This window comes from Odocoileus virginianus, chromosome 22, assembly GCF_023699985.2.
Source record: "Odocoileus virginianus isolate 20LAN1187 ecotype Illinois chromosome 22, Ovbor_1.2, whole genome shotgun sequence".
Lineage (NCBI taxonomy): Eukaryota > Metazoa > Chordata > Mammalia > Artiodactyla > Cervidae > Odocoileus > Odocoileus virginianus.
The window spans coordinates 47,743,936-47,763,143 of record NC_069695.1 but is presented as its reverse complement, the minus strand read 5'-3'; the positions used below and the strand labels follow the sequence as shown (position 1 = coordinate 47,763,143).

The 19,208-nt window shown below is 39.3% G+C and overlaps 2 long non-coding RNA genes across 2 annotated transcripts in view; one reads left to right on the top strand and one right to left on the bottom strand.

Moving 5' to 3' along the window:
• Nucleotides 1-2,384, top strand: part of LOC110143082 (uncharacterized) — a 199,234-nt gene extending 196,850 nt beyond the window's left edge. The window contains exon 4 of the long non-coding RNA XR_011482820.1: nt 2,330-2,384. This is a non-coding gene — a long non-coding RNA (uncharacterized lncRNA). The remainder of the gene's footprint in view (nt 1-2,329) is intronic.
• A 7,762-nt stretch (nt 2,385-10,146) lies between these two features.
• Nucleotides 10,147-19,208, bottom strand: part of LOC110143081 (uncharacterized) — a 32,762-nt gene continuing 23,700 nt past the window's right edge. The window contains exon 3 of the long non-coding RNA XR_011482819.1: nt 10,147-10,206. This is a non-coding gene — a long non-coding RNA (uncharacterized lncRNA). The remainder of the gene's footprint in view (nt 10,207-19,208) is intronic.

The window sequence follows — 19,208 nt, the reverse complement described above, 5'->3', positions numbered from 1 at the left end:
GACATGCCATTTGAAGGATGTTTTGATCTCTTCTTGATTCAGAAATTTTATGAAGTTGTAAATATATATTTATATAGGTTAGATGCATGTGCACATATAGGTTAAAAAATAAATTGGTAGATCCTATTGTTCCCCCAATCATCTTGATGGCTCTTCTTTTTTTTTTTTTTTTTTATTTAATTTTTATTAGTTGGAGGCTAATTACTTTACATCATTACAGTAGTTTTTGTTATACATTGATATGAATTAGCCCTGGATTTACATGTATTCCCCATCCCAGTCCCCCCTCCCACCTCCCTCTCCACCCCATCCCTCTGGGTCTTCCCAGTGCACCAGGCCCGAGCACTTGTCTCATGTACCCAACCTGAGCTGGTTATCCGTTTCACCCTAGATAATATACATGTTTCAATGCTGTTCTCCTGAAACATCCCACCCTCTCCTTCTCCCAGAGTCCACAAGTCTGTTCCATACATCTGAGTCTCTTTTTCTGTTTTGCATATAGGGTTATCGTTACCATCTTTCTAAAGTCCATATATATGTGTTAGTATATTGTAATGGTCTTTATCTTTCTGGCTTACTTCGCTCTGTATAATGGGCTCCAGTTTCATCCATCTCATTAGAACTGATTCAAATGAATTCTTTTTAATGGCTGAGTAGTATTCCATGGTGTATATGTACCACAGCTTCCTCATCCATTCGTCTGCTGATGGGCATCTGGGTTGCTTCCATGTCCTGGCTATTATAAACAGTGCTGCGATGAACATTGGGGTGCACGTGTCTCTTTCAGATCTGGTTTCCTTGGTGTGTATGCCCAGAAGTGGGATTACTGGGTCATATGGCAGTTCTATTTCCAGCTTTTTAAGAAATCTCCACACTGTTTTCCATAGTGGCTGTACTAATTTGCATTCCCACCAACAGTGTAAGAGGGTTCCCTTTTCTCCACACCCTCTCCAGCATTTATTGCTTGTAGACTTTTGGATAGCAGCCTTGATGGCTCTTCTAATTCTATTTAAGAATTTGATTCTTTGGTGCTCATGGTAAAGAATCTGCATGCCAATGCAGGAGACACAGGAGACATGGGTTTGAATCCTGGGTCCGGAAGATCCCCTGGAGAAGGAAATGGCAACCCACTTATACTCTTACCTGGAAAATCCCATAGACAGAGGAGACTGGTGGGCTACAGTCCATGGGGTCGCAAACAATAGGACAGGACTAAGCAACTGAGGATACAGATATGTAAATAAATAACACAGTACCAAATCTTCATTCTTTTTGTGTATTAAAAGTGATTTTAATATAAAAGAAAATCAAAGTCGAAAGGAAAATATCTTAGTCAAACCAGTGTATTTTATGGTATCATTGGAAGCAAGTTTAGTTCAGTTCAATTGCTCAGTCATGTCCAACTGTTTGCAACACTATGGACTGAAGCATGCCAGGCTTCCCTGTCCATCACCAACTCCCAGAACTTGCTCAAACTCATGTCCATCAAGTTGGTGATGCCATCCAGCCATCTTATCTTCTGTTGTCCCCTTCTCCACCTGCTTTCAATCTTTCCCAGCATCAGAGTCTTTTCCAGTGAGTCAGTTCTTCGCATCAGGTGGCCAAAGTATTGGAGTTTCAGCTTTAGCATCAGTCTTCCCAGTGAATATTCAGGACTGATTTCCTTTAGGATGGACTGGTTTGATCTCTTTGCAGTCCAAGGGACTCTCAAGAGTCTTCTCCAACACCACAGTTCAAAAGCATCAATTCTTCAGCGCTCAACTTTCTTTATAGTTCAACTTTCACATCCATACATGACTACCGGAAAAACCATAGCTTCGACTAGATGGACCTTTGTCGGCAAAGTAATGTCTCTGCTTTATAATATGCTGTCTAGGTTGGTCATAGCTTTTCTTCCAAGGAGCAAGCATCTTTTAATTTCATGGCAGTTATTTGGCTGAATTAAAGCTTTGTAGTTTATGAAATATAATTAGTTTTTTTTTATATGTAGCCTATTTGTTGTATGAGATGTAAGGGCTGAAGCTGTAACTTTTCTTCCTATTTTAGTTTTTTTTTGTAGTGTTGTTTTTAATATTTTCCTTTAACCTTGATGTGAGAGAGAGGAGTCATAGCCAGGCATTTGAATAAAATTATGACCTAAACAGACGTGCTTTTGCACACACAGAGCTTATAATATAGTGGAATACATAAAGGAAAAAACAAATGTATCAAGAATAAATTACTCTGTGATTCAACAATAGTGAGATATGCCTCTTTATTTTGGAATGTAAAAAGGTCAGAACCTAACTATTTGACATCTCTCTCTGTTTCTCTCACTGTTTTGTACAAGAACCCTGAGGTCATTCATTACAGTTATGATTCCAGAGTCCTCGTCCTTGTTTATGGTAAGTAAGAAATACTGAGGACAAATTCCTTATTTTCTGTTGATACTAATGATACAAAGAGACAGTCCTCTCTGGTGAACACCCTTCCACTGCTATGACCAAGGCTTTGGCATGAAGCCAGGAGTAGCCACTGGACTCTGCATGGGAGTGGGGTTCCCATTTCTGCTGCTGTGAAATCTATATTTCCCCCTCCTTTTCCATCACTTCCTTTTTCATACCTTAACCTCAAAGATCAGCGGTTCTATTTTTTCCCTCCTGCTGTGTGGACGCTGTTGTATTTCTTATGAAGGACCATCACTTCCACCCCACCCCCGCCCCCTGCCACGCAGTGCCGTGGTGGGACTGCCTTGATTGCGGTGACAGAAACACTTGGAAAGACCTGCAGACTATTCCTTGTAGCAGGAAGCCCTAAACTCAAGAATGCAAAGGGAAAAACTGTATTTTCACTCTTCTTGTTATTGAATCTTCTCCTGTAAAGTGACAAAGCATAGGGTCATTTCTGCATTGTATTAATGGGCAATTAAAATAGCCCAAGATGTCACAGAATTCACAGAAATCCAGCTATCACTAGGGGTTTCAGAGAACTTGGTTGTTTGGAAATCACTTTTATATTTGAGAATTGAAAAATGAGTAGTTGTTTCTAAGGTAGATTAAGAAATGAGTAGTAGACACATTTAATGACCTGATGTGTAGTGTAAGGTGGAAAAGAAGTGAAATGAGTATGTTAATCTTGTTTTGCTTACTGCACAGGTACTTGTAAGACTTAACATACTTAAAATCTGAAGAGTAATGAAGAGGTGTAGAACATTATGTATGAAACAGGATTGCTTTTAATCTCTTTATCTAGCATGCAGAAAGTCTTCTGAGAGCTAGAAGGGGAATCATACTACTGAAATTTGCAAACTCCATGTGGCTGGCTGGCGTGGATGCTTAGGTCCCCACCAATACTGTGATGAGGAAGGTGTGAGAGGCTGTGTTTTTCCAGTGCTGTGTTTGATTGAAGCAGGAAATTTATTGCTGAAAAGGTACCTTCCTAGACTATCTTTTCCCAATCCTTTGGCGAAAGGACATGGTCTTTTCTTAGGCTGATGGTTCTCATTTACCATCTTCTTCAGCTCCCAGCCCAGGATATATAAAAGGCTAAAAAACCCTCGAAATTCACTGTCTTGTTGTTCCCCAGGGTCTGGAGGTACATAGCAAGTCTGACTTCTCACCACCTTTTAGAGTTTTTATGTCATGTCCCGAGTTTTCAGCTTCACCAGGTGGGAGGGGAAGGGGAAAAATGTGTGTGCTCCATCTTGTGGGGCCCAAATTATCCCTTCTAAATTTCACATCTGCATTAAGTAAAACACATCTTATTTATCTTATCTGTTGCCATCTTATGATATCTCACTGTAGCTCCACTAAGTTGTAATCAGCTCTACACTGGATACTGCATGACTGTCCAGTTGAGACAACTATTTCTAGGATGTTGTCCTTGTTCTTTCTCAAGCCTGGACGTTTGTTCCCATTGCTGGAAGCGTTAAAGGGTTGGCAGACCGAAACAGCTGCAGGAAATGTGCACTTCTCCTGACATTTTCACTGTTAATCAGGAGCTCTAGGGGAAAACCTCGTGAGGGAAATTTATTTGATTTTTTTTTATCATAGAGTAATACTGGAGATAAAAAAAAAAACTTAATCTGAGCAATGGTATGAAATCATTTCTTTAAACTTTTAATGTGCATTTCTTTCAGGTAGCAGTTTCATGGATTATTCTCTAAGGTTTACTGCTATAGAGAAATGTCTTGTGTGAATAAATAAAAAAAACCTCATATATAGATACATTGGTAAATGTTGAATGAAACTATACTAGCCATGTTTCCCTTCCATTTTGAAGATTGTACCCATGGGTTTTATTGGTTTTAAAATTCTTTCATATGACTGTATAGATTAGTTCATTTTTGTGCTTTCTTTCCCTGCAGAAGAAATAAAATCATGTGTCTCTACATTAAATTTTTGTACTGTTCTCTGGTAAGCTTCTTTCATAATTCAACAGAGAAAAGACTTCTCAGTTTATCATTTATAATGTCTAAATTTTTATAGTTTCATCTGTTTTGAAATGTTTCTATGTATAATTCACTATGGGTAATTTGAAGTACATATTCTGTGAGTAGAACAAACTATGTTTCTGTTCTAAAGATGTCATTTAAAATAAAAAGGTTCTTCTTTTTATTTTAATCAGATTGCTTTTTCACATCGTCTACATCATTTTGTAACAAAGAGTCACAAATGACAGAAACACTGTTTATTACCATAATATACAAGGATAAAAAAACACTGAATATGATTTTTCCATCTAGCTCTTTTACTGTCTTTCTGGGATTAAAAAAAAATAAATAAACTTCCTTATGGAGTGAAAGTCACATTTTTATGTTTGGATCAGAAGGCTTTGATGAGACTTCCGCTTTTAATAAAATTTTCTAAATATCATTTGTGACTTTTATCTTAAAACAGTTTAACTCAATCAATGTTTAATATTTAAATATTAATATGGATTTATCTTTGAAGGTAAATAATATACTTTATTATAGTTACCTAACATTGGGAGACATAAAGTCTTTATTTGCATTACTTACATTATACAATTTTGAGATAAACTCATGAGGTTGAACTTCAGTTCAGTTCAGTCTCTTAGTCATGTCTGACTTTTTGCAACCCCATGAATCGCAGCACGCCAGGCCTCCCTGTCCATCACCAACTCCTAGAGCTTACTCAAACCCATGTCCATCTAGTCAGTGATGCCATCCAACCATCTCATCCTCTGTCATCCCCTTCTCCTGCCCCCAATTTCTCCCAGCATCAGGGTCTTTTCCAAAAAGTCAACTCTTCACATGAGGTGGCCAAAGTATTGGAGTTTCAGCTTCAGCATCAGATTGAACTTAATTTTGCCTAAATGCAGTGGTTCTCAATGAGAAGGGGCGGGGGGCAGTAATCCCTTCCCAGGGACATTTGGCAATTGTATTGGTGGTTTAAGTCACTCAGCTTCTCCAGGGTATCTTCCCAACCCAGAGATTGAACCTGTATCTCCTGTGTGTCCTGCATTGCAGGCAGTTTCTTTACCCACTGAACGACCTGGGAAGACTGACTCATTGCTGCTGCTGCTGCTAAGTCGCTTCAGTCGTGTCTGACTCTGTGCGACCCCATAGATGGCAGCCCATCAGGCTCCCCCGTCCCTGGGATTCTCCAGGCAAGAACACTGGAGTGGGCTGCCATTTCCTTCTCCTATGCAGGAAAGTGAAAAGTGAAAGCAAAGTCTCTCAATCATGTCTGACTCTTCACGACCCCATGGACTGCAGCCTACCAGGCTCCTCTGCCCATGGGACTTTCCAGGCAAGAGTACTGGAGTGGGGTGCCATTGCCTTCTCTGACTCAATGCTAGCAGTCAGAAAATACTAGTTATTGTCATTTCTATTGCTACTCTAATGGCAGTTTTTGTCAAGAGTGGAAAGAGAAAGATCAAACACTTAAAAGTGCTTCCATTGAGACAATTTGAAACTGTTGAAACAACTTGAAATTGATGGCTCAAAGGCCTCTATACATGGGGCTGAAGTGAAAGTTTAAAGGGTTTATTATATAGGTACAGAATTTAAACTATCCATTGTGTTAAAAATCCTTTGAAGCCTGGGGGATGGATGGTGTTGAAGTGTAGAATTCTAAATTTTTACTGGTTCTACCAACATGCTCATTATATCATGTGTTTCACTATGAATGTGTTCTAGTCATAAAATCATTCTACTATATTTTTGTTGTTGTTCACTGTTCTGTTGCTCAGTCATGTCCAAATCTCTGCAACCCCATGAACTGCAGCACACGTCTTCCCTGTCCTTCACTATCTCCCAGAGGTTGCTCAAACTCATGTCCATTGGGTCGATGATGCCATCCAACCATCTCATCCTTTGTCATCCCCTTCTCATCTTGCCAGCAATCTTTCCCAGCATTAGGGTCTTTTCCAACGAGTCAGTTCTTTTCATCAGGTGGCCAAAGTATTGGAGCTTCAGCTTCAGCTTCAGTCCTTTCAATGAACATTCAGGATTGATTTCTTTTAGGATGGACTGGTTTGATCTCCTTGCAGTCCAAGGGACTCTGAATAGTTCTCCAGAACCACAGTTTGAAAGCATCAATTCTTTGGCACTCAGCTTTCTTTATGGTCCAACTCTCACATCCATGCATGATTAGTGATAAAACCATACCTTTGACTATATGGACCTTTGTCAACAAAATGATGTCTCTGCTTTTTCAGCTCAGTTCAGATGCTCAGTCATGTTTGACTCTTTGTGACCCCATGGACTGCAGCACGCCAGGCCTCCCTATCCTTCACCAACTCCCAGAGTTTACCCAAACCCATGTCCATTAAGTTGGTGATGCCATCCAACCATCTTATCCTCTGTTGTCCCCTTCTCCTCCTGCCTTCAATCTTTCCCAGCATCAGGGTCTTTTCAAATGAGTCAGCTCTTCACATCAAGTGGCCAAAGTATTGGAGTTTCAGCTTCAACATCAGTCCTTCCAATGAACACCCAGGACTGATCTCCTTTAGGATGGACTTGTTGGATCTCCTTGCAGTCCAAGGGACTCTCAAAAGTCTTCTCCAACACCACAGTTCAAAAGCATCAATTCTTCTGCACTCAGCTTTCTTTATGGTCCAACTCTTACATCCATACATGACCACTGGAAAGACCATAGCCTTGACTAAATGGACCTTTGTTGACAAAGTAATGTCTCTGCTTTTAATATGCTGTCTAGGTTGGTCATAACTTTCCTTCCAAGGAGTAAGTGTCTTTTAATTTCAAGGCTGCAATCACCTTCGGCAGTGATTTTGGAGCCCAGAAAAATAGTCAGCCACTGTTTCCTTGTTTCCCCATCTATTTACCATGAAGTGATGGGACCAGATGCCATGATCTTATTTTTCTGAATGTTAAGCTTTAAGCCAACTTTTTCACTCTCCTCTTTCACTTTCATCAAGAGGCTCTTTAGTTCTTCTTCACTTTCTGCCATAAGGGTAGTGTCATCTGCATATCTGAGCTTATTGATATTTCTCCCCACAATCTTGATTCCAGTTTGTGATTCCTCCAGCCCACCATTTCTCATGATGTACTCTGCATATAAGTTAAATAAGCAGGGTAACTCGCTTTTTAATATACTTAAAAGTGATTCCACTGAAGAAGAATCATGACTTTTCTTTCAAGGAGCAAGCATCTTTTTATTTCATGACTGCAGTCACTGTTCATAATGATTTTGGAGCCCAAGAAAATAAAATCTGTTACTGTTTCCATTCTTTCCTCATCTATTTGCCATGAAGTGATGGGGCCAGATGACATGATCCTAGTTTTTTGAATGTTAAGTTTTAAGTCAGCTTTTTCACTCTCCTCTTTCCCTTCATTAAGGAACTTTAGTTCCTCTTCGCTTTCTGCCATTAGGGTGGTGTCATCTGCATATATGAAGTTATTGGTATTTCTCCTAGCAATCTTGATTCCTGCTTGTGCTTTCATCCAGACCAGCATTTTACATGATGTACTTTGCATATAAATTAAGTAAACAGAGGGACAATATACAGCCTTGACATACTCCTTTCCCAGTTTTGAACTGGTCCATTGTTCCATGTCTGGTTCTAACTATTGCTTCTTGACCTGCATACAGATTTCTCAGGAGGCAGGTCAGGTGGTCTGGTATCCCCATCTGTTGAAGAATTTTCCACAGTTTACTGTGATCCACACTGTCAAACACTTTAGCATAGTCAATAAAGCAAAAGTAGAAGTTTTTCTGGAATTCCGTTGCTTTTTGTATGATCCAATGGATGTTGGCAATTTGACCTCTGGTTCCTTTGCCTTTTGTAAATCCAGCGTATACATCTGGAAGTTCTTGTTTCTTGTACTGTTGAAGCCTAGCTTGAAGGATTGTGAGTATGATCTTGATAGTGTGTGAAATGAGGGCAACTGCCTCTTTTTTTAGGCAACAGTTTCACTGTCTCTGTTCTTGCTTCTTAGATTTTATTTAAACTTCTCTTAATGCTATAGCATTACAAATGGAATGCTTACCTCCATTGTGGAGTAACTCTCTTTCCTGGCTCTAGAAAATTTGGGCCCTATTTCATACACTATGACAGGAGAGTCTCACGTATCACAATCAGGAGTTTGTGTTTGTGTGATTGTCAGTGGGTTCCTCTCTGAACCAAAAGCTCTATCGTCATAGTGACTTTATGTATTTTCAATAGTGATTTCCAGTGTCAAGCCCAAGCCCAATCCACATGGCAGATGGTAAGTGAATGAAAAAAACACCTTCTAGTCCACATTAATATTTTATATTTGCTCTGTATTAATATATACATGGTGATATGGTCAAATACTGTCTTATTGTATTTTCTTTTACCAATCTAGAATTGATGCCACTTCACCCTATATATATCTTTGCATCTCAGAAAATCTTTTTCTTTATGGTTTAGATTAATTAGATTCTGCCGATAAGATACATTTATGGTGAACTCAGCAGAAACAGAAGAAAGCGTGACTTGAGGCAGCAGAATCTGTGCTATTCCAGGCAGTTAAGGCGGCCTTCAGAGCCCAGTCTGACCTTCGCTCTCAAGCCCTCAGGTGCCTCTTTAAGGCTCCAATTCTGATGCGAAATTCCTTTCTACAGGAAATGTCCACCCTGGCTTCTGTTTTCCTGTTATAATGCTAACTTACAATTAGTTTAGAGGATCTCCATTTTGCTAAAGAAGAACATTGCATATACACAATTTTACAGGGAATAGAAAGACTTAAAATTCAGATTATTGTCTTGTCTAATATTTTCAGAGCCACACACAGTGCTATCCAAACTCCATAAGCAGTGCTGTCCAAACTCACATTTAAGGGCTTCCCAGGTGGCGCTAGTGGTAGAGAACCTGCCTGACAATGCAAGAGACTCAGAAGACTTGGGTTTGATCCTTGGGTGGGGAAGATCAATTGGAGGAGGGCATGACAACCCACTGCAAGTATTCTTGCCTGGAGAATCCCAGGGACAGAGGAGCCTGGCGGGCTGTGGTCCACAGGGTCGCAAAGAGTTGGACATACTGAAGCAACTTAGCACTCACACATTAAACCATGTTTCACTTCCTTTTAGATACTGAGTTATTGGCAATATAATTACAGTAATTGATATTATATTTTATTAGTGTATTAAAACATGATGATACACACAGTTTTGAAATTTAAAATAGCTTTTGTGGCAAAATGTGATATAGATATTTTCCTCCACAGTAACACCTTTTTTCACTATTCTCACATTCAAATCCATTCAGACAGCATGACGGTTTAAAGATAAAAGAATGAAGAGAATCAGTCACTTTGTCCTAAAGTATTGAGTTGTGTTGCTATCCTTGTTTCTGTGTGTGGTGGTTTAAATGTGCTAGCGATTCAGATCTGAAGAGTTAGTCCCTGAAGTCCTTTTGCATTTATAGTCATCTAATACGAGCAACCTCAGTTTTGGTTTTAAGACTATCACTTGTGACTGCTCTTCCTGTTTGCTACAAATCTACCGCAGACAATGCAGACAAGGCCTCAAAAAGCTCCAGTCATTTATTCTGAAAGATGATTGATTTAGAAAGAATCAAAAGGGACGATTGTGTTCTTACATGAGTGTAACCTTTTCAAATCTAACAGAAGTCACTGCATTCCTTCCTTCTGAATCTCATGCCTGTACTTGGTCACATGGTTGTGTGCTTATTGCTTTTACAACATGCGTCCTCTTAAGATACCAGAAGGGTGCCATGTTTCGTCGTGGAGATGGCAGTTATAAAGTCCTTTATGACCTGTGGGCGCAAGAAGGTGTTAATGCATAACTACATGAGGAATTTATTGATTCTAATTCTGATTATATTCTGATAAGTACCATGAGGGCAGTTAGAATCTGATGATACTGGCTGTCTATGAGCCCTAATTTGGTCTGTGAATCCAGAGTGGCTGGCTGCCCAAAGAGCTGACATTTAAGCTGAGTCCTGAGATGAGTAACTATAGCCAAGTGAGATTTGGGGAGAAAGATCATTGCAAGCAAATCTAAAAGTCTGTGCAAACATGACACAGTCAAAGAGAAAGCTGTTAGTCATGCTCCGCTTTGAGATGGGCCCTATACAAAACAACAAGAAAACACACAAGGAATAAAAGACACTGCCTTCAAATAACATGTAGTGGGATTATTTCAATACATATGATGGAAGGTTTTATTTTGCTAATGGTTTTGATATGTATTATATCAAGACATTTGAACCCAATCATTTCATTATGTATTCAGAAGTAAATGCATTAGCCTCATTTTAGAAATAAATGCATTGAGCTTCACTAAAGGAGAATGACTGAGTTCCTGAAAAATCATGGAATGTGTAGTTTCCCATAAATAAATATTTGGAAGCTGACTCTGCAAGACATTTATGCTTTTTCTGGTATAGCACACATAAAATTTACATGTATGTATCAGTATAAAACATGGGAATAAGAAATATTTAATCAACCTGTGCAAGAAGTCTTCTCTAACCTTCCCTTTCTTTGTTGTTTGGCCTAAAGGCTCCAAAGCAACCCTTGCTCATTCAAAATCAGCACTATCTTATGACCAATTATGAATACTGAATGACGGGGGTTATAATTAGAGACTGAATGCATTCCCTGAAAAGCAAGAATTAATAAAAAAGCTTTATTGGTGTATAGTTGATTGCAGTGTTGTTTTAGTGTCGTATATGTCTAAGTGATTCAGTTATATACAGACCCGTTCTTTTTCAGATTCTTTTCCCACATAGGTTATTACAAAATATTGAGCAGAGTTCCTTGTGCTATACGGCAAGTCCTTGTTGGTTATCTAATTTATATGTCGTGGCATGTGTATGTTAATTCCAAGCTCCTAGTTTGCCCCTCCCCTCGACATTTCCCCTATGGTAACCGTAAGTTTGTGTTCAAGATTTCTGAGTCTCTCTCCATTTTGTAAGTAAGTTTATTTATGTCATTTTAAAAAAATTAAATTCCATTACAGTATACTAACACATATATATGGACTTTAGAAAGATGGTAACGATAACCCTATATGCAAAACAGAAAAAGAGACTCAGATGTATGGAACAGACTTGTGGACTCTGGGAGAAGGAGAGGGTGGGATGTTTCAGGAGAACAGCATTGAAACATGTATATTATCTAGGGTGAAATGGATAACCAGCTCAGGTTGGGTACATGAGACAAGTGCTCGGGCCTGGTGCACTGGGAAGACCCAGAGGGATCGGGTGGAGAGGGAGGTGGGAGGGGGGACTGGGATGGGGAATACATGTAAATCCATGGCTAATTCATATCAATGTATAACAAAAACTACTGTAATGATGTAAAGTACTTAGCCTCCAACTAATAAAAATTAAAAAAAAAAAAAAAAAAAAAAATTAAATTCCACATGTGAGTGATACCATATGGTATATGTCTTTCTTTGTCTGACTTACTTCACTTAGTATCATCATCTTCTCTTTTATATCAGGCCTATCGTCTGATGCCTTGCTGTTATCCCTGGGATAAGCTGAGTACTTGATCAAGGGAGATTTACAGTGAAAAAAAGGGACATGCAAAGTGACATTGCCACCTAATGCTTACAGAGATGTGTGTCTGTACAGCTAAGGAACTAATCTCACAGTGAAACCAGAAAGATGGAATTTTATATATGTTTCAAAATATTTAGCTTTGCTATTGGAAATATATATTTTAATCTAAAAGACAAAAATGTTTCTATCAGGCCCAGTAGCCAAAATGGTATTTATCAAATGAAGGCAATTTTATTAGATTGTAAAGTGAGGAGACTAAGAGAGAAATTTAAAATGTTAATCCAGTTTTTCATTGGATTAGAAATAAAATGTTCTTATCCACACCTGTAACAAGCGCATGTCTAGAAACTTTCATAGTGGTCCCTACTGGTCCATAATCCATACAGTCAGAAGTTAATGTCTGGAAGTATAGCAGTTGTACATTTTATCAGGGAAAGGAGAAAAAGGTAAATCATGAAACATGAATAATAAAGAGCTTTTCCCCACCACTGGAAAATTTATGTTCAAGACTAAATTAGTTTCTCATAAATTATGCACAACCTGTTATGATGTTAGCAGAAATGTGGTACAGTCTACTGCCAGCTTTGTTTCTAGTGCAAATTCTACAGCATCTTTGAAAATGTATTCATTTTTATGAAAATTTGGAAAAGATAACGTCATTGGTTTTTGCTCAAGAAGTTTGTTAGCATAGTAGCTAAAGCAATGTGGAAATTAAATCAGGGCTGTTTATGTGGTCTGTGCTCATTTACTCAGTTGTGTCCGACTCTTTGCGACCCCATGGACTGTAGCCCACACGGCTCCAATGTCTGTGGAATTTTCCAGGCCAAAAATACTGGAGCAGGTTGCCATTTCCTCCTCCTCCTCCTTTTTATGCTCCCTTTAAATGTTTGTTCCAGGTATTTCTGAGGTTCAGAAATGTCAGAAACAGTCAGTGTTGGTGGCCTGAACTCTAGCAGCAGACAGGGATGAGGATCAGGGGCAGAGGTGGAGAGAAGTTAGTAGTGCAGAGTGAGACAGAAATCTCCAGACCCCATGGCCGTGGCTTTGTGCTTTCTCGACTTGAAAAATACTCATCAAACAAAACACGCATGCTGTTTCATAGTTTGTGAATTTGAATTTTTGTAGTCTGTGAATGTGAATCTGATTGAGACATAGCACATGCCTGAATCTTTATAATGTTTTCATCCTATTAGCAAATTTGGAAAGGACCAGCTCATGGTCAAACATGCATTCTCATATATTATGCTTAGAAAAGTATTACAAAGTGGTACAACCGTTCTGATGTGCAATTTAAGACCATGTAATACCAGTCCATAAAATATTTATAAGTTAACCCAGGACTTTTATTTTTAAGATGAAAAATTTTAGTATCATTTGCACATGCTGTTGCTGCTGCTGAGTTGCTTCAGTCGTGTCCGACTCTGTGCCACCCCACAGACGGCAGCCCACCAGGCTCCGCCGTCCCTGGGATTCTCCAGGCAAGAACACTGGAGTGGGTTGCCATTTCCTTCTCCAACGCATGAAAGTGGAAAGTGAAAGTGAAGTCGCTCAGTCGTGTCTGACTCTGAGCGACCCCATGGACTGCAGCCCACCAGGCTCCTCCGTCCATGGGATTCTCCAGGCAAGAGTACTGGAGTGGGTGCCATTGCCTTCTCCATCATTTGCACATATACATATATATGTATGCAAGTACATAATGTGTATATACTCACATAATTAAGGGGAAACTAACCATACCAGTTATAAAACATATGTATTAAAAAAAACTGATGTTCAACAGAGGAGAATTAAATTAACTATAATAAACATAGAATACTGTGCAATTGTTCAAAATAATGGTCTTAATACTTATACAGTCTGGAAAATGTTAAAGTTTTAGATTTTAAAAGTGGTCAAAAACATTGAAAATAAATTTTTTAAAAAATAATATAAATACAATCAATGTTCTATTGATTGCCACTGAATGATAAAATGTCAGATTTTTTCTATTTTTCTTTTAATATTCTCATGTTTTCTCCAGTGAACAGTTATGCTTTAATAATTACAATTTTTAAAAGATTAAAATACACATTAGGTTTACACTGAGGATCTAAACAGCATGTTTTCTTTAAATATTGTATCTAAAATTGTGTAAAATGTGGAGTTTGAGTAAGATGGGACTTGCTTTACCTGGGTAGGGTGCTCTTTATTCTTTTTAGTATCTCGGTACTTTTGGTTAAATGTATCAAAGCACAAATTATTTCAGGACTTTTCTTTTACAATGAAACATTTACAGCCACAGAGTGTGATGATTTTGCTCAGGTCTTTAGACTTTGATTTCCTTTTTTTGTACCTGCCCTGAGCTTCATATTAGTAAGTGGAGAGAGGGAAGAAAAAGAAAAAAAGATTTCATTCTAGGAGGAAGAAAGAAATCCTTCTGCTGAAGGCAAGGCCGTTTGCTCTAGTGGTTGAACACAATTTTGCAAAGTCTTCTTTGTTCCTGGAAAGGGTTTTATTTATTTTTGAAAAACTAATGTGGCAATTTAGAATCTACAGAGGTTTGCGGTCTCGGTTCAGCAGTGGACAATTTGACGAGGTCTATGGTGCTCCATTTGGCATGGAAATTACATGCTACTTAAAGAGAGGAGAGATCTCCAGCCATAATTTGATGAAGTAGCAAATGACTTGAAATTGCCCACATTTTTCCCCCTGCAGATGGAACAGATTTGGACATTTTTAGATAAGGGACTGCTGAGTGGAGGAGGAGTGGCATTTTATACTCACTGAGTCAGAATCATTGACCCCCTTAGAGCTACTGTTCATTATTAATCATAGTAATTCTGAAAGTGGCATTTCTTTTCTTGTTAGAATGGCTTTCTCAAACTTACTCAAGCAAAAGAAATATTTGTTAAAAATATGGATTCTTAGGACTCTTCCTTTGAAAATCTGATTTAGTAAGTTAATGTGTTGAGACCCGGAATCTGTTTTTAAATATTATCCATGTGATTATTTTTTAAAAAATAACTCTGTACTGAAATATAATTGATGTACAATATTGTGTTAGTTTGGCATATGATTTGGCATTTACATATATTATGACTGTCTCATTAGTGCCTCAGAGGTTTTGGACCTCACCAGATCACATCCTTACAATTATTTCTCCTGGCAGTGTTTTAATACAAGTCATTATTCAAAATGACTCTTTGGTAAGAGGTGCATTATCTCTTTACATTGCTCCTTTTCATCTCAATGTGGTCCAGTAGATCTGCATTTTGATATAAAGATATTTTGCATAATTAAAGGCTAATCAATACTACCTGGACACACACACACAAATCACACTGGATCTCACAGTTAATGATGATTGTTGAATCCAGGTGCCAGTACTATGCTAATACTCTGATCCATGGTCTTAGTACATGACTCATAGGGTGAACGTTACAAAGTAGATCATGACCAGCTCCAAGGTAAAAAGTAATTTTAGGACAAAATTTGAGTGGTTTCCTTGAAAACGAAAAGAAAAAAAATTGTATTTGTTGACCCATGTTTTCCTTGTCTTAGATATTTTGGGAAAAATGGATTGCTTCCCCAAGCCTTCCAAATTCTGCACCCCTCAAATCTGCAAAATACAATGACATTCTACTTCCACACCTGTGCTCATGTCACAGTAGCTTAGGGTAATTCAGTGACTCCTTTTTGAAGTTTTATATAGTGTCATCTACAGGATCAAGGCTCCTTTGAAGCAGTTTTGAAACATATTGTTTTAGTAGCATCAGGGTCTGGAAATCCAGGCTGTCATCTCTGTGAGTGAATGGAAACTTTATTCATTGCATCTGCTATTTACATGGACATATTCACATGCGCACATCACTGTTGCTAGGAGACTCTGAACTAGATCCTGCCACCAGCCAGGAGAGATGCATAAATAAATGTCATCAGATCACCCCTGTTATCACAGCACACTGTTTTTTCCATTGCTCATCTTACTGCAGCTGAATTACACTTCAAAACCCAAGCCTGCTTCAATTAGCCCAGGCAGTCGAATGTCTGCAAATATCTTAAACTAAAATGAAACACAGCACAGTTAGTCACTGAGAATTCTCCCTTCCATAACTGATTTTCTGATGTATATTCATACATGTTTCTTAAATCTAAGAATGCACAGTCAATCTCTTTTACTGTATCTCTACTCTGTCTATTGCAATATCCAATGAGTATTCTGTTAGTCATACTGCTTAAAACTATAGTTTTTCCAGAGCATTTTTTATTCATTCATCCAACACATTTTTGTATAATTGTATTGACTGGACTGCTGAGTACTTATCAGGTTAGGCAATAAAGAGACCTGTCATATGTATTTTCCTGAGTAGGAAGAAGAGTGAGAAGCAGCCCTTAGTGTCTGTTTTCGTCTAATGTGTCCATGAAAACATCTGCTTGCTTAGTGGAGGAACAGAGAAGCTCTGTTCTGATCGGACAGTTTTCACTCTGTGCTGACGCGCAGCTCACAAGGTGTGACAGCGATCTGGCAACAGGTTTCCTGTTTCTTTTTTCTTTTTTCCTTTCCTTTTTCTTCTCTTTTCTCTTGTTTCCATTTTTTTTCTCTCCCTCCCTTTCCTTCCTCCCTTTCTTCCACTGGAAGAAAAGTTTTCTTCTAACAGCTTTAAAATGGAGTCGCAAGGACAGACCAAATTCATGTGTAAACAGTAGGTTTTCCGTCCCTTCTTTGTTTTCTTCCTTTTTTCTCTTCTTTGGATTTTTATTACTTTTCCTGTACGTCAGAGATGCACGACTATGTGACTTTGTTGTTGTTGTTGAGTCACTAAGTCGCGTCTGACTCTTTTGTGACCCCGTGAACTGTAGCCTGCCAGGCTCCTCTGTCCATGAGATTTCCCAGGCAAGAATACTGGAATGGGTTGCCATTTCCTTCTCCAGGGGATCTTCCCAATCCAGGGATTGAACCATGTCTCCTGCATTGGCAGGTGGATTCTTTAACACTGAGCCACCAGGGAAGCCGTATTTAACTTTAGAAAATTAAACTCAGTGGAGTGTATTCTGTTTTCTGGCCACAGTTACCATATATTGAGGTAGTATTTCCTGAATATTTATTATGTTCATAGAGTGTGGACAGCATGCGTGCATGTTAAGTCGCTTCAGTTGTGTCCAGCTCTTTGTGAATCTATGGACCATGGCTATAGGCCAGCCTCCTCTGTCCATGGGATTCTCCAGGCAAGCATACTGGGGCCAGTTGCCAAGCCCTCCTCCGTGTCTTCTGTCTCCTGAATTGGCAGGCGGGTCTTTTACCATTAGCGCCACCTGGGAAGCACCAAAATATTTGCACTTTTCACCTGCTTTGGGGGTGCTGACTTTGTTAACATATCATCGATATCACTTTTTAAAGATAGGAAATTAATGATAGTTTTTATTCATTTTAATATGTAGAATTTTGCCATGGAGGAAAACCGTCCTTTCTAGTCCTGCTGTCTGTGGTCTAACCTTTATTCTTAGAGAATTTCAAGGCTGTTATCTGGTTAACTTAGGCTTCACCTAGTGGGCTTCCCTTGCGGCTCAGCTGGCAAAGAATCTGCCTGCAGTGCGGGAGACCTGGGCTCAACGCCTGGTTGGGAAGATCCCCTGGAGAGGGGAAAGGCTGCTCTCCCCAGTGTTCTGGCCTGGAGAATTCCATGCTCTGTATAGTCCATGGGGTCGCAAAGAGCTGGACACAAATGAGCAATTTTCACTTTCACTTTCTTTCACCTAGTAACACAGATTTCTGAAGATATAGAGATGTAACAGGTATTAACATCTGTTGTTACTTTCATGTTTAGGTAACTAAAATGAAGCCCAGGAAATCTGGAGCGTGTCTAGCGTTGCGTACATTGTCATTTTTCAGTCGCTGAGTCCTGTGACTTCATGGACTGCAGCACGCCAGGCTTCCTTGCCCCTCACTATCTCCTGGAGTCTGCTCAAGCTCATGGACATTGAGTTGGTGATGCCGTCCAGTCGTCTCATCCTCTGTCGCCCCCCTTTCTTCCTGCCCGCAATCTTGGACAGCATCAGGGCTTGGGCAGTATGGAGCCTCAGTTGGCTGTCCCATCCTGAGATGTGCGGTGCTTCTTACGGGCTGGCACTGACGATGAAAATTCTTCCACTGCAGACTGAATACGTGTATTATGTGTGCACATTGTGCCCATGTCTTTGAGGGAGTTAGAGCAAAACTAAGTTATTTCCTGAGTATAAACAAATTAACCAGGATAGTCATTAATAGTATCTGATGCTGACAGCTTGTGTTCCAGGAGGTGTTTGAGATTAAAAAAAAAAATGCTCTTAAAGAAAGTTACCTTTTAAAATGTCATTGTGATTATGATCTCTCTCTTCCTCTCTCAACATGGATTCATACACCTAAAATTAAATGCATGCATTTGTTTCTACATGATTTTTTCTTCTGACTTCTCCAGTTGTTTTCATTAACTCAGAGTTACAGTTCACAATTATCTTTAAAAAAGTATTTATTTTAATTGGATGGTAATTACAGTATTGTGATATTCTCTGCCATACATCAGCATGAGTGAGTCGTAGGTGTCCACGTGTCCCCTCCATCAGGAGCCTCCTCCCACCCCCCTCCCCACCCCATCCCTCCAGGTGGTCACAGACTGTGGGCTCTGGGCTCCGTGTCACACGTCAAACTCCCACTGGCTATCTGTTTTACATGTGGTGATGTATATGCTTCAATGCTATTCTTTCAAATCATCCCACCCTCTCCTCCCACTGTGTCCAACGTCCGTTCTTCATTTCCATGTCTCCTTTGCTGCCCCGCACATCGGATCATCGGTACCATCTTTCTAGCTTCCAGGTATGTGCATTAATATGCAATAGTTGTCTTTTTCTGTCTTACTTCACTCTGTATGATAGACTCTAGGTTCATCCACCTTGTTAGAACTGACTCAAATGCATTCCCTTTTATGGCTGTGTATTATTCCATTGTGTGTATGTACCTTAACTCTCTCCTGTCCTTCCTGCTTCCCAGCAACCCATGTTATTTCATTCTTTGCGTTTCCGTCTCAGCAATATGCCTCATTTTACTCCTTCTTTGCCTATTCCCATGCTCCCTCCCTAGACCTAGCCTTCAATGTTTTATTTCTCTTCTAGAAAGAGCTTCCTAATGCGCTATGCTTAGTCACTCAGTCGTGTCCAACTCTGCGCGACCCTATGGACTGTAGCCCACCAGGCTCCTCTGTCCTTGGGATTTTTCAGGCAAGAATACTGGAGTG